Below are 11019 nucleotides of genomic sequence, written 5' to 3'. Positions count from 1 at the left end.
TAGGAGAGATGTCGCTATGTGCAAGTTCCTTGTCCTTCCATATGCTTCTGAATAAATCTTGTGGTATGATTGTATATCTAGATCCAGTGTCTACCATCAAGAACACTTCGTGTCTATCGATATAGAAGAGTGCTTTAGGTCTAATCTGACGCCTCTCTTCTCCTACAATGCCAACACCATTGACGACAAGAAGTTTGTCTCTTTCTCTACTGTCTTCACATATATAATCTTCAACAACAGCCACTCTTTGCTTGTTTTTAGCTCTGCACATCTTTGAGAAGTGACCTACACGGCCACATTTGAGGCATTCTTTATTTGCAGCAAAACAAAACCTGGCTTCAGAAGAGTGACTATAGCTCCCACATCTCGAGCTTTGTTTGTTGTTTGGAATGTTCCTTCTTTGGAAATATTTTGTTTTATTTTTTACAACTGCAATGGATTCCTCCTCACATTGTTCACTCTCCGGATTCATTTTTTTTTCAGAAACTTCGAAAACATCTTGTTGTGTTATGCTCTTCTTGTGAGAGTCAATAACCTTCATGCAATTTTCAGATTCTTCAATTACTTTTGCCAAGTCAATAGCTGCTTTCAGCGAAGGATTCTTGGCCGCCCACAGCCTTTCCTGTATCTTTTTGTTGGCACACTGTACTATAAGCTGATCTCTTATGAGCTCATTATTGATGGCTCCAAATTTACATTTAATGGATAACTCCCTTAGACGTGCTACAAAGTCGTCTATAGATTCAGCTTCCCTTTGGTGTTGTGTGTAAAACTTGTAGCGGTTCATTACAAGATTCTCCTCCTTTGAGAATCTTACTTCGAGTCTGGCAATGGCTTCTTTGTACTCATCGGGCATAGCTTGCCCATTAGCTTGTAGAGCTATCGGTAAAAATCTGAAAACTCTCGGTCCTTCTTTCCCAAGAGAGCTGAGAAGGATTGCTTTTTTTCGCTTAGCAGAAAATTCTTGCCCATCTAAAGCCTCCAGATAATTATCGAATATAATGAACCAATCCTCCCATGGTATTTGTGGATTGCCAACCTCAGTCAAAAATGGGGGTGGTAAAATCACATTGACTGGAACATTTATTTGTTGCGCCATAATAATATAAAGATGTCACCACACACAAGATAGAAATAAGTGTATAGATAATGAGGCACAAATGGCAGTTCTTATGGGAAAAGTCTGAACAGAATTTCTTTCCAATAAACCGTTTTTTTAAGGAAAATCTGTAATAATTTGCATCTTGTTAAAATGTCACATACCTTGTAAAATATACATTGATCGCAGTCTCAGGAATGGCTTCTTAAACGAGGAGAAATAAGTGAGCCAAATACGAAGCTTTGAAAAGCTGTGAGGAAATGCGGGCAAAAACGAACTGTATTACTGATTCAAAATGGCCGCGATTCAAAACGAGGCTTCGTACGCTTAAAACTGAGTCTTGGAACGCACCACGTCGCATTACTATGACGCGTAAACACCATTGATCAAAGCCTCTCGCGCGTATTGCTGAACTGCATTGAACAGGGCTGAGCGCGCAAGGAATGCGAGGCTGGTTTTGAAAGTCGCGGGCTACTTACAGTCCGTTGTATGCATCATAGGCCGATTTTGACGCCAAGCAAATTCCTCTGTATTGAAGAAATGACTTCTTCACCTTCGAAGACACCGAAGAACCTTTTGCAGATAGTGGGGTCTCTAGCGATGGGTAACTGCTGCTTGTCACGACATGAAATCTTACTTCAAAGATCCTTCTTCGCCCCCTGGACTCAACGCGTCCTCTGACAACCTCTGGCCAACAGGTATCGTCGCCAATAATTGTTGTAAATAAGGCAGCACACCTTATTATAATTAAGTTCTGTAGTTTAATGGAGCACCAACAGCAGTCTACCTAACGCTTGCTGGCCAGGCACAAACTGACTCTAGCAGAATTCCACATGAGTCAGCGCCATCTAAATTCTAGAATACACATTAGGAGCATAGAGAACAAGAACCATAGAGTTAAGTGATGTAGGTAATTTACAACATGCTTCTGGAGACTCCACACTCGGAGATACAGGCCCAGTCCCCGGGCTCTCGTCAGGCACCCTCTGCTGGCCAACGCGACGCCCTCGGCCCCAGCAATCACCTACGGCTTCAGCTCCTTTGAGGGCCGCAACCAGCGGCGGGGATAACTTCGGCTGCGGAAGCCTCCCGGCTTCGGGTCTCACCTCGATGGGTCAGTAGGTCTTTCGACAGCACATTTTGCTCTCGAGGGCCAAATCAATATAGCCGATATGCGAGAGGGAGACAGATTTGACGGAGTAGCACTAACTTGGGGCCATCATGCTACGCTGCGTAGCCACGCCCCCTCATCGTAATTTTTCTGAACATGCGGGACGTGGGTTTTGTACCTCTACATACAAATGAGCAAGAAAAAAGACATGTTCTGTGCTCTGCCTTGCCTCAGACCTGAAAACCATCCGCCATGCGAAGTCTCCCTGCGTTAAGTACAAGCTAGGCGCTCACTTGCACACTTTAGACACTAAGCAATAACTAGGCTGTATATTCTACCAGTGACGTTGCTAAGAAAATACTTGCTTTTCAAAAAGTAGTCAAAGAAATACAACAACAACAAAAACATAACGCTAGATGAAAGTTTGGAAAATATGAAAACAGAGGAAGGTCTGGCAAGTTCTCTTCAATAAAGGTGAGGTGGCATGAGAAAGTCTCGGTCCATTTGAACGTTCATTGCCTTACTAGAGTGGAACTTGCAGAAAGGTGTAGTCGAATAATTAAACTAGGAACCAGCATTGCACAAAATAAAAAACGCTCTCATCACACAGATGACAAAAACTGAAACCCCACTTGTAGACTTTGCAGGCGCGCCTGTGGAACTTCCTCTTTGCGGTTTTAGTCACGATGGTAAACTGAGACTGAAGTTGCGCCGATTTCACGTCAGGCTATACTATGAAAGCCGACGCACAAGTCGCGTGCCAGTCCTTGGAACCAGCGTGCAGCTCAGAAGGGAGGCGAGTGAAAGGGCCACGCACGTGAAGGAGATGGAGAACTTCCAGGCAATGGTGCGGCAGTGCTCCAAGCACAAGACCGCGCTGGGCTACGGGGCTCTGTCGCTCCTGTCGGCCGGCGGGGGGAGCTCTTCTCGCACGTGGTCTTCCAGTGCCCCTGCAACGCCTGGAGCTTCAGCTACAGCCTGGTGTCCATGCTGGTGCCCGCCCTGGTTCTGCTGCTGCTCGGCTTCCTGCTCAACTCGCGCACCTGGCGGCTGCTCACCGGCTGCCGCGCGCCTTTCCCGGGGCGCCGCTCGCGCCGCTGCAGGCTGCAGGTCCTCGTGCTGCTGGCGGCCGGCGCCTCGGTGGCCCCAGTCACCTGGATCGCCGTGGCCTTGCTGAACGGTGCCTACTACGAGTGTTTGGGTACCGGGGAGCCGCCGCTGGGCCCCCTCTGGCTGCGGACGAGGCTGTGCCCGGACAAGAGTGACAAATGCCTGGGTGACCTGCACCGCATGCCTTGCGAGACTTCGGGGGAGGCTAAGGAGGTGATTCGCTCTCTGCGGTCGGAGTCTCAGGTAATCCGGATTTTAGCTCCTGCCACCACTTAAACTGCCGTAGAGAAAGTTTGAAGTGACAAGTTTTCCCACAGACTAGTGACTCTGACAGTGGCTCTGTATGTTTGCCATTTTTTCTGTCAGCTCTGGCTTTTAAGCCACAAAATCTTTGCATTGTGAGGTTTTCAGACATGCCTTAAAAACAAAATTAGAAACGAAACTAAAAGCCATAGAAAACAGCTGTTTGTTGGCTGGAAAGTTCCTTCTGGATGAAGATGTTGCACTCTTTGCAGTTATGGAGGACGATGCCGCCCACTTTGCAGTCATACTGTTTGTGTCCTAACTCCCAACGCTTTTTCAGCCCGGCATTACTTTCACCAATGCGGTGCTTAGCAGTGTTTTAAATGGAAATCTAGAGGTGCAGGTACTCACTATTTAGATTACCTGCTTGTTCCCGAGAAGTGTCAGGACCCCTCCTATTAAATTATTAGCAGCAGTGTTGAGAAGTGCGTGCCGATACTCCCCCTCTCAGATCAAAGAAGTGCATTTTTATCAGACCCCCGAGGGCCCCCTCCCCTACGACCTCCCACTTCACACCAGAGCCTCCTTTCTTCTTGAGCTTGAATAGAAGCTGAAGACCGGCTCTTCGAATAATCACCTGCTCCAGGCTCTGCTATACTGACACACTTCCTCATCTCCAGGGTACCCTCTCTGGTGATGGTGCGCTATACAAATAAACATAACATTTATAAAGAGAGATTTGTTGGCATTTGTGCTTTCCCAAGTTCAGCTATATAATTATCTCTTTGCTTTTGGAGGATTATGTATTGGTCAGCTCCACAATCACACTAATGTAGGTAACTTTTCTGCCATAGAGTGTAAATGCAGTCACCCTGGCTTAATAAACTATTTGCAATATTGTTGAACTTGTTCACTTAGAAAGTGACAAGAATGTGCTTTTTGGTGTTTCAAAAGCCAAATCACCTTAAGGACAGACCTTCTTCTATCCGATGAACTATGTACACATGGAGTGTATATTAATGTTCTTGTAGAGTCCTGAGATGGAAGGTGTATTGTATTGTTCTGTGCAATTGAAAACATGATACTAGTTTCATTTTTCATTTAAAATCTTTATTCGATCTTTTAAAAAAGATCATAAAAGCACAAATTCATCATATCAAACTATTAAAAAAGACCGTAAAACAAATTACAATTATACATTTTGGGTAACCTTTACAGTAATTCAAGTTAGCGTGCCCATCGACTTCTCTTTCTTCTCATGCAAGCCCACAAAAAAGATGCTACTGAGAAACAAACGTATGAATTAGGTAAAGACTTTTAAAAATACAGTGCCACCCTGCATTGTTTAAAGTTTTGAAGTCTTAAAATGGGTAAAATAAAGGTTTCTCTTTCTTTGTGGTAACATTTGCAGAACAATACCAAGTGTAAATCAGTTTGGGGTGAGACATTGTCACACGGACACAGGATGAGGTCAGCATGTTTGAACTTCCTCTCTGGGAACCCGAGCATCAGGGGGATAAAGTTGAGACGAAAACGCACCAGAATAAATCTGTGTTGAGCCATAGTAATACGTGAGAGGTAGAAATAGTGATGCTGTCCCGCATGTCTGGGCGGGACGAGGGTTTAGGCGATAAGCGCCTGTTGACAAACCCCCCCCCCTGCCAATAAAATCAGCCCTCTGCATGTATAGATCGGTACATTTCTGTTTAGAAAAGATCCTACAGGAAGCTGGGTCTTTAAACAGCTCCTCCTGCCCAATTGCTCATAGCTCGGCTTCTACATAACTGAGCCAACCGATCCCACTTCAACCCTCCAACCTGAGGCAATCGCCAGTAATGCGTTGGGTTAAATTAACCGTCGACCTCCGCCAGATGGAGAGCCACAGTAGGATCGGTGCCAGCCTAATGCAGTCAGACAAGTAAGGGAGTCCTAATTCAAGGTGTAAGATGAAATTTGATGCTGTAGATGGTAGTGAGACCCTAGACTTAAAAAAGGTGTCTTCCATTCTCTGCAATTTCTCGATATGAGCCATCCCCCAGACTCCAGCCCCGTAGGTTACAGCCCCATTTGTTTTGTTTTAGCTAGATAAATAGTTTTAACCATGTCCACGGGGCTGGCCCCCAGCTTGTTAATAAAACCTCATCACTAGTAGGCTTCTTTCCATGCCCAGGGCTCTGGCAGCGACCAATTTCGACCAAGTTTGTTTGCTGTCGAACAGAACGCCCAGGTACGCGAAGGAGTCAACTACTTCGATTGTTTTTGGAGGCTAAATGAAAATGAGGCACTTTTGCACCTTGGGTAGCTCCAGCTATGATGATAAAAGATTTACCTTCATTAACACGGAGGTCCAACGAGGCCATAAAGGCAGCATATGCAGTTAAAAGACTCTGAAGAGCTACGCCTGTCCTCGCTAGTAACACTGCATCATCAGCGTACACCAATAATGGTAAGGGGGAGTCGTCAAATCTGGGGACGTCGAGAGTTGAGACAGACAGGGCCGCCTCCACCCCATTGGTATAGATGGAGAAAAGAAACGGGGTGAGGACACAGCCCTGCCTAACCCCCTTCTCGATTCTAAACAAACAAGTGCATTCTCCATTTCGGCCATATCTCACACAGGCCGTGGCGTTAGTATATAGCTGATAAATGAAGTGAATGATTGAAGGATCAATCCCCATTTCCACCATCTTGGGCCACAACTTCTGATGGGACACACAATCAAATGCAGCTGACAAGTCCATGAAGGCCATGTATAGCTTTCCGCCCTTGGCCTTTGTGTACTTGTCTATGCGTAGCAAGAGATTAGACATTGGTCCACAGTCCCTTTTCCCTTCTGGAAGCCATATTGTGCCTGCATTAAGATGTTTCGTTCCAGTGCCGATGCCTCAAGTCTGGCTAATAAAAGCCGCCCCATTAATTTTGCTGTTGTGTCCAGAAGGGAGATGGGTCTATAGTTCTTCGGACAGGCCCTATCTCCCGTCTTGAAGATCGGAGCTAGAACATTGTGTTTCCAGGAGGGCGAGGGGTCCCTCTATGGCTATGCTAATAAATACAAATGTTAAAAGTGGGACCTACATGTCTCCATTTACTTGAAAGAGGTCAATGGGGACCCCGTCAGGACTTCTTTTTTTTCCCAGGACACAGGCTGCCAACCCTTACTTCATGGAAAAAGTCAAGAAGCTACTGGGGGGGGGCTTTGGGCGGGTTGCGTGGATTCTTTGGTGGCTTTTAAACTAAAAATGCCCTCAAAATGCTTTATCAACGCCTCCTCCCCTACATACAAAGCTAGTGACGGATCTTTTATGTCTTTTAAGTAGGGGGTATTTATGATTTTCCAGAACTCCCGGCTGTTCCCAGACCTGGCAGCTGGCAGCTTATTCAAGATCCTCCCATGCCTTCTCCCTTATATCCTTTATTCGATTGGATCTCGCCTGCTTGTACTCACTTCTCAGTGTTCTTACCAGTGCTGAGTCTCTGTGATTGGATTTTAAAGCAGCTACAAAGAATCTCTTTGCTTTAGAGCAAACTGTATCAAACCAGATGGAAGTCGTTTGCTTGTTTGGGACGAGTAAGTGCACCTTTTAGTTTAATTAATACGTATCAAACTGTGTGACTATTTGGGAAGGAGGATAGTCCTCTGCCAGGCAGTATAATATGTTATCACTTACTTGGACTATTATGGAGTTGATCATATTTCATTTAACAACCTGGGTCCATTTTAATTGGTAGCCATTTTTCCTGGCTAATACGATGTCATCCACTACCTACTGGCCTCTTTTAATTTTATATGGAAGGGTCAAATGTCAGTATAAGAAAGCATGACCACTAGGGGAAGTAAACAGAGTGGCTACTCTATCTTGTGTAGCCAGAGAAACTAAGACAAAGTCAATTGTTGACTCTGTATTGTTTTTCCTAAAAGTACTCTCCAATTGACCAATCCTTGAGCTATTAATTACGCTCAGGTGCCTCGAGTAAAGTAATTGGTTTAAAGTGTCACCATATTCAGTGTGTGAGAAGTGACAGAGCGGGTTGCCCTGTTGGTCATCCAGCCCACACACCCTAGCCTCATTACACTTGCACAGGTGTATGTTGAAATCTCCCATCCAGATTAAGCTGCAGGAGGGCTTAAAATGCGTGGGTTAAGGCGATCCAGCTCGTTGCCCAAGTCTACTACTGGTCTCTTCATGTTACCCCCAAATTCGTTATTGTAAAAATTAATTAAAATCCAGTAATCTTCCTTTGTGAACTCCGATCGTAACATTTGGAAGTGATACTAGTTAAAAATGTTTTAAATGAAGAAATATATTTGTCACCCAGTACATGGGTGGGTAAGATCAATTTTCTGAACTACTTACATCTGTAGTTCTGGTGATCATTATATGGCCCTGAAAATAGTGATGTGCAAGGTCGAGGCACTCATGAGTATGAACTAACGATGTGCATGGTGTCATACATAATAGTAAACACTGTTATGGTGTATACTATGTTCCCTAGTTGGTCGTTTTCACTCTTTAATACAACCTCAGTTCAGTTGGAGAGAGAGTTAGACAGTTGCTTTTGTATACTACACAGCATCAGTTTTGGAAAAGTGTTTAGTAATTACACTCACACAGTACTAAAAAAGCCATATCATGTGCAAAGGCTGCTGGTAGCACGTGGGGCCGACTGGCACTCATTTTTGTGGACCTACACATATAATTTCTAAACCAGCTTTGACCTAAAGCAAGAGAGGGGAATACACAAAAGGAGGTGGAAGAGAAATACAAAAAGAACAGTGAAAATCAAATAAAGCCGGCATAAAAGAGATCCGACAGGAGGAAAATAAAGGGACAGGGAGTGTATGGTGTTGGAAGAAAGAGGCATGAGGTGGACTCAAGAATATTCAGCCTTGGTATTTGACATTCGTCAGCACCAGCTGCTGTACTTCTGAGAATATCTTTGGGCACCAGCATATGTTAGAACTGTCCTCTGAAAGCCTACAGGTGCCGCCTATTTAGTTGTGTGGGCTGGGCTTAGCTAGAGGTTCACTTGAAGTGAGTTTAGTTATGAGCTAGGTGGTGGCTATCTACCTAGGTAAGATTGGTTGCTGTGCCCTGTGATTTTGGATGGGAAATGGAAGGAAAGAATGAGAAACAGTGATGTATTCAGTGTGGGGCAGAGTTGGCCGGCTCTGGGCGATCAGAGTGAATGATGGTTGGGCCCTGTTTTGGGACCCCCTCTTTCCCGCTGGTGGGATGACGGAGGTGTCTGTTCTTGACTGACACTCGCGAAGGCCGTAAAACATACCTGTTACTGTAATATGGGTGGGCATTCAGGGGCCGGCAGGATAAGTCGTGGCATTGGTCTAACAGACATTGTATTTGCAGCATTTACTGATACTTGATAGTTTATTTATTGTGAGACACTGGTTAGATTTGGACTCTTTTTGTTCCAGATCTTATGCATCCGTATGCGTCATATGCAGTGCCTTCTGTGTGCTCCTTAAAGGACCATTTGAGTGTGTTCAATGCACTCCAGAGAGTACCATCTTAGTGTGTGCATGGCACTTCACAAAGTACCATCTTATTGTGCTCAAGGCACTTCACAACATGCCATCTCAGTGCAATCAAGGAAGACAAAAGGCTGGGCCTCACCTAAAGGACACTTTCACCTTGCACAACAGAATCTGCAGCCCCACCCATCACCCTTAATAACAACCAAAGAGTAGTACCTGAGCCAGTCTAATCATCAGGCCCTTGCAAACAAAGTCTTCACTTAATTTCTAAAGGGAGCCGGTCACCATCTGCCACACCTCAGTAACTGAATCTCCAATCACCAGCCACCGAAATGCAGACAATGCACATCCAATGTCTAAGGAAGCTGTCTTCACCCTCCATCTTGTACCATGCCAGACCAGCCACATCTAAATGAATCTCACTTTTACATTAATACTCTAGGTCAAACTGTTGACGGCATCTGCTCCAGCATATTCAGTGTTTGGATTTGTCACCCATATATTTTCTTACATTGCTATGATCTTCTTTGCTATCCCCCCAAGATTTTTCAATAACCCTAAAATGTGGCATGTAAAACTGAACTTTACTTAAAACTTCGTATGGTCGCCTCCTCTTTTTTTATTTCAAATGACCCTCTCTTCCCTTCCAACCTCTATATTCTTCTTTCTTTCTCTGTCACTTGCATGTTTGTCATAATGTTTGTATTCATGCAAATGGCCAACAACTAATTTACAAGATCACAACCTCCTCTCCTCTGAAAGTTGAACCCATGCAGCTTAACAATCACTAACCTCCTCTACCTCATCTATTATTCCTGCCAACCATGTGCATGCGTCACAACCATTCCCCACTAATGATCACAGATAACTCCTATTACTTTAATGCAAACACAGAAGTTGGAGTTAATGCATGGAATTGCTTGCCTGGACACAAAAAACGAATCTCAGTGGCAAGCAATAACACATTATACTGGACTAACTACTAACCTTCGTTTCTGGAGCAGCGTGCTGCCTGGCTCAGATCATTTCAACGTCTCGTCAGGGGTGGTAAGTGCTATATAATTGCAATTAGAATTGCAATATGTTGTTTTAGAAATTAAGGACTGAAGAAAAAGGGATGCAGAATGTGTTCTTCAGAAGAGGTTAACACGGAGGGCAGGTCCCTCAAGAGCGGGCAATGAGTCTCTTAGCAGAGACACAAAGCTATACACTTTTTGGAAGTGAAAGAGACTTGAGGCCCTTTTTCTACACCCACAACTCCGGAGCCACTAGGGACTACATTCAAGAATTGTCCAGAGCGATGGTGAGGTTTTTGTACCAACTTTCAGCTGTTGACTGGTTAATTTTTACTACCTTCCCTCAAGCTGCTGTCTCTGAAGTCTGAGCATAAGGGGAATAATATATCCGGTGGAGAGCAGAACCATAACTTTTTCAGACTCCATTGGGAAGAAGCCATCCATTTTTATTTCCATCATTCCATTGCTCACTTATTGTTTTCTTTTTATGGAGCAAGAAGTGGGTAGTTTGGACTGTCTAAATCAGAAGAGCCCCATCTGCATTTGCCTTGTACAGTGAGCTCTAAAATTAGTAATACCATATTACATCCTCAACTCTGAAGAAAAGAGTTCGCTTATTTTATGGGTGTTGACCCAAGAGTTGGCCACCTCCCCTACCCACAGCATATGGGTTTAGGCCATGGTTTAGTTAAAAATGGTCTTACGTTTACCTTTAGAGAAAGAAAAGAAGTGGCTCGTGGTAGAACAAGTACGACTGAAAAACATTAATGATGGGTATAGTCCCTATACACAAATGGACATCCTTGCTTATTTTCGACTACATTAAAGCTTTATAAGATGTTCATCCTTGTGGTCCCAAGAGCATTGACGTATATTAATATAGCATAAATCACTGTTAGTGCGGATGAATAAGTATGTTAATGTATAGACTGTGTTTTATAAGATT

At 44.3% G+C, this 11019-nt stretch overlaps 1 pseudogene across 1 annotated transcript in view; it reads left to right on the top strand.

The window, feature by feature from the left end:
• The first annotated feature begins 3021 nt into the window (after positions 1-3021).
• Positions 3022-11019, top strand: part of LOC144763511 (calcium homeostasis modulator protein 6-like) — a 92527-nt pseudogene continuing 84529 nt past the window's right edge. The window contains exon 1 of the transcript XR_013596229.1: positions 3022-3563. The product of XR_013596229.1 is annotated as a calcium homeostasis modulator protein 6-like (transcript). The remainder of the gene's footprint in view (positions 3564-11019) is intronic.

Source organism: Lissotriton helveticus, chromosome 6 (assembly GCF_964261635.1).
Source record: "Lissotriton helveticus chromosome 6, aLisHel1.1, whole genome shotgun sequence".
Classification (NCBI taxonomy): domain Eukaryota; kingdom Metazoa; phylum Chordata; class Amphibia; order Caudata; family Salamandridae; genus Lissotriton; species Lissotriton helveticus.
Note: the sequence above shows the minus strand (reverse complement) of the source record. Positions and strands in the feature narration are given on the sequence as shown.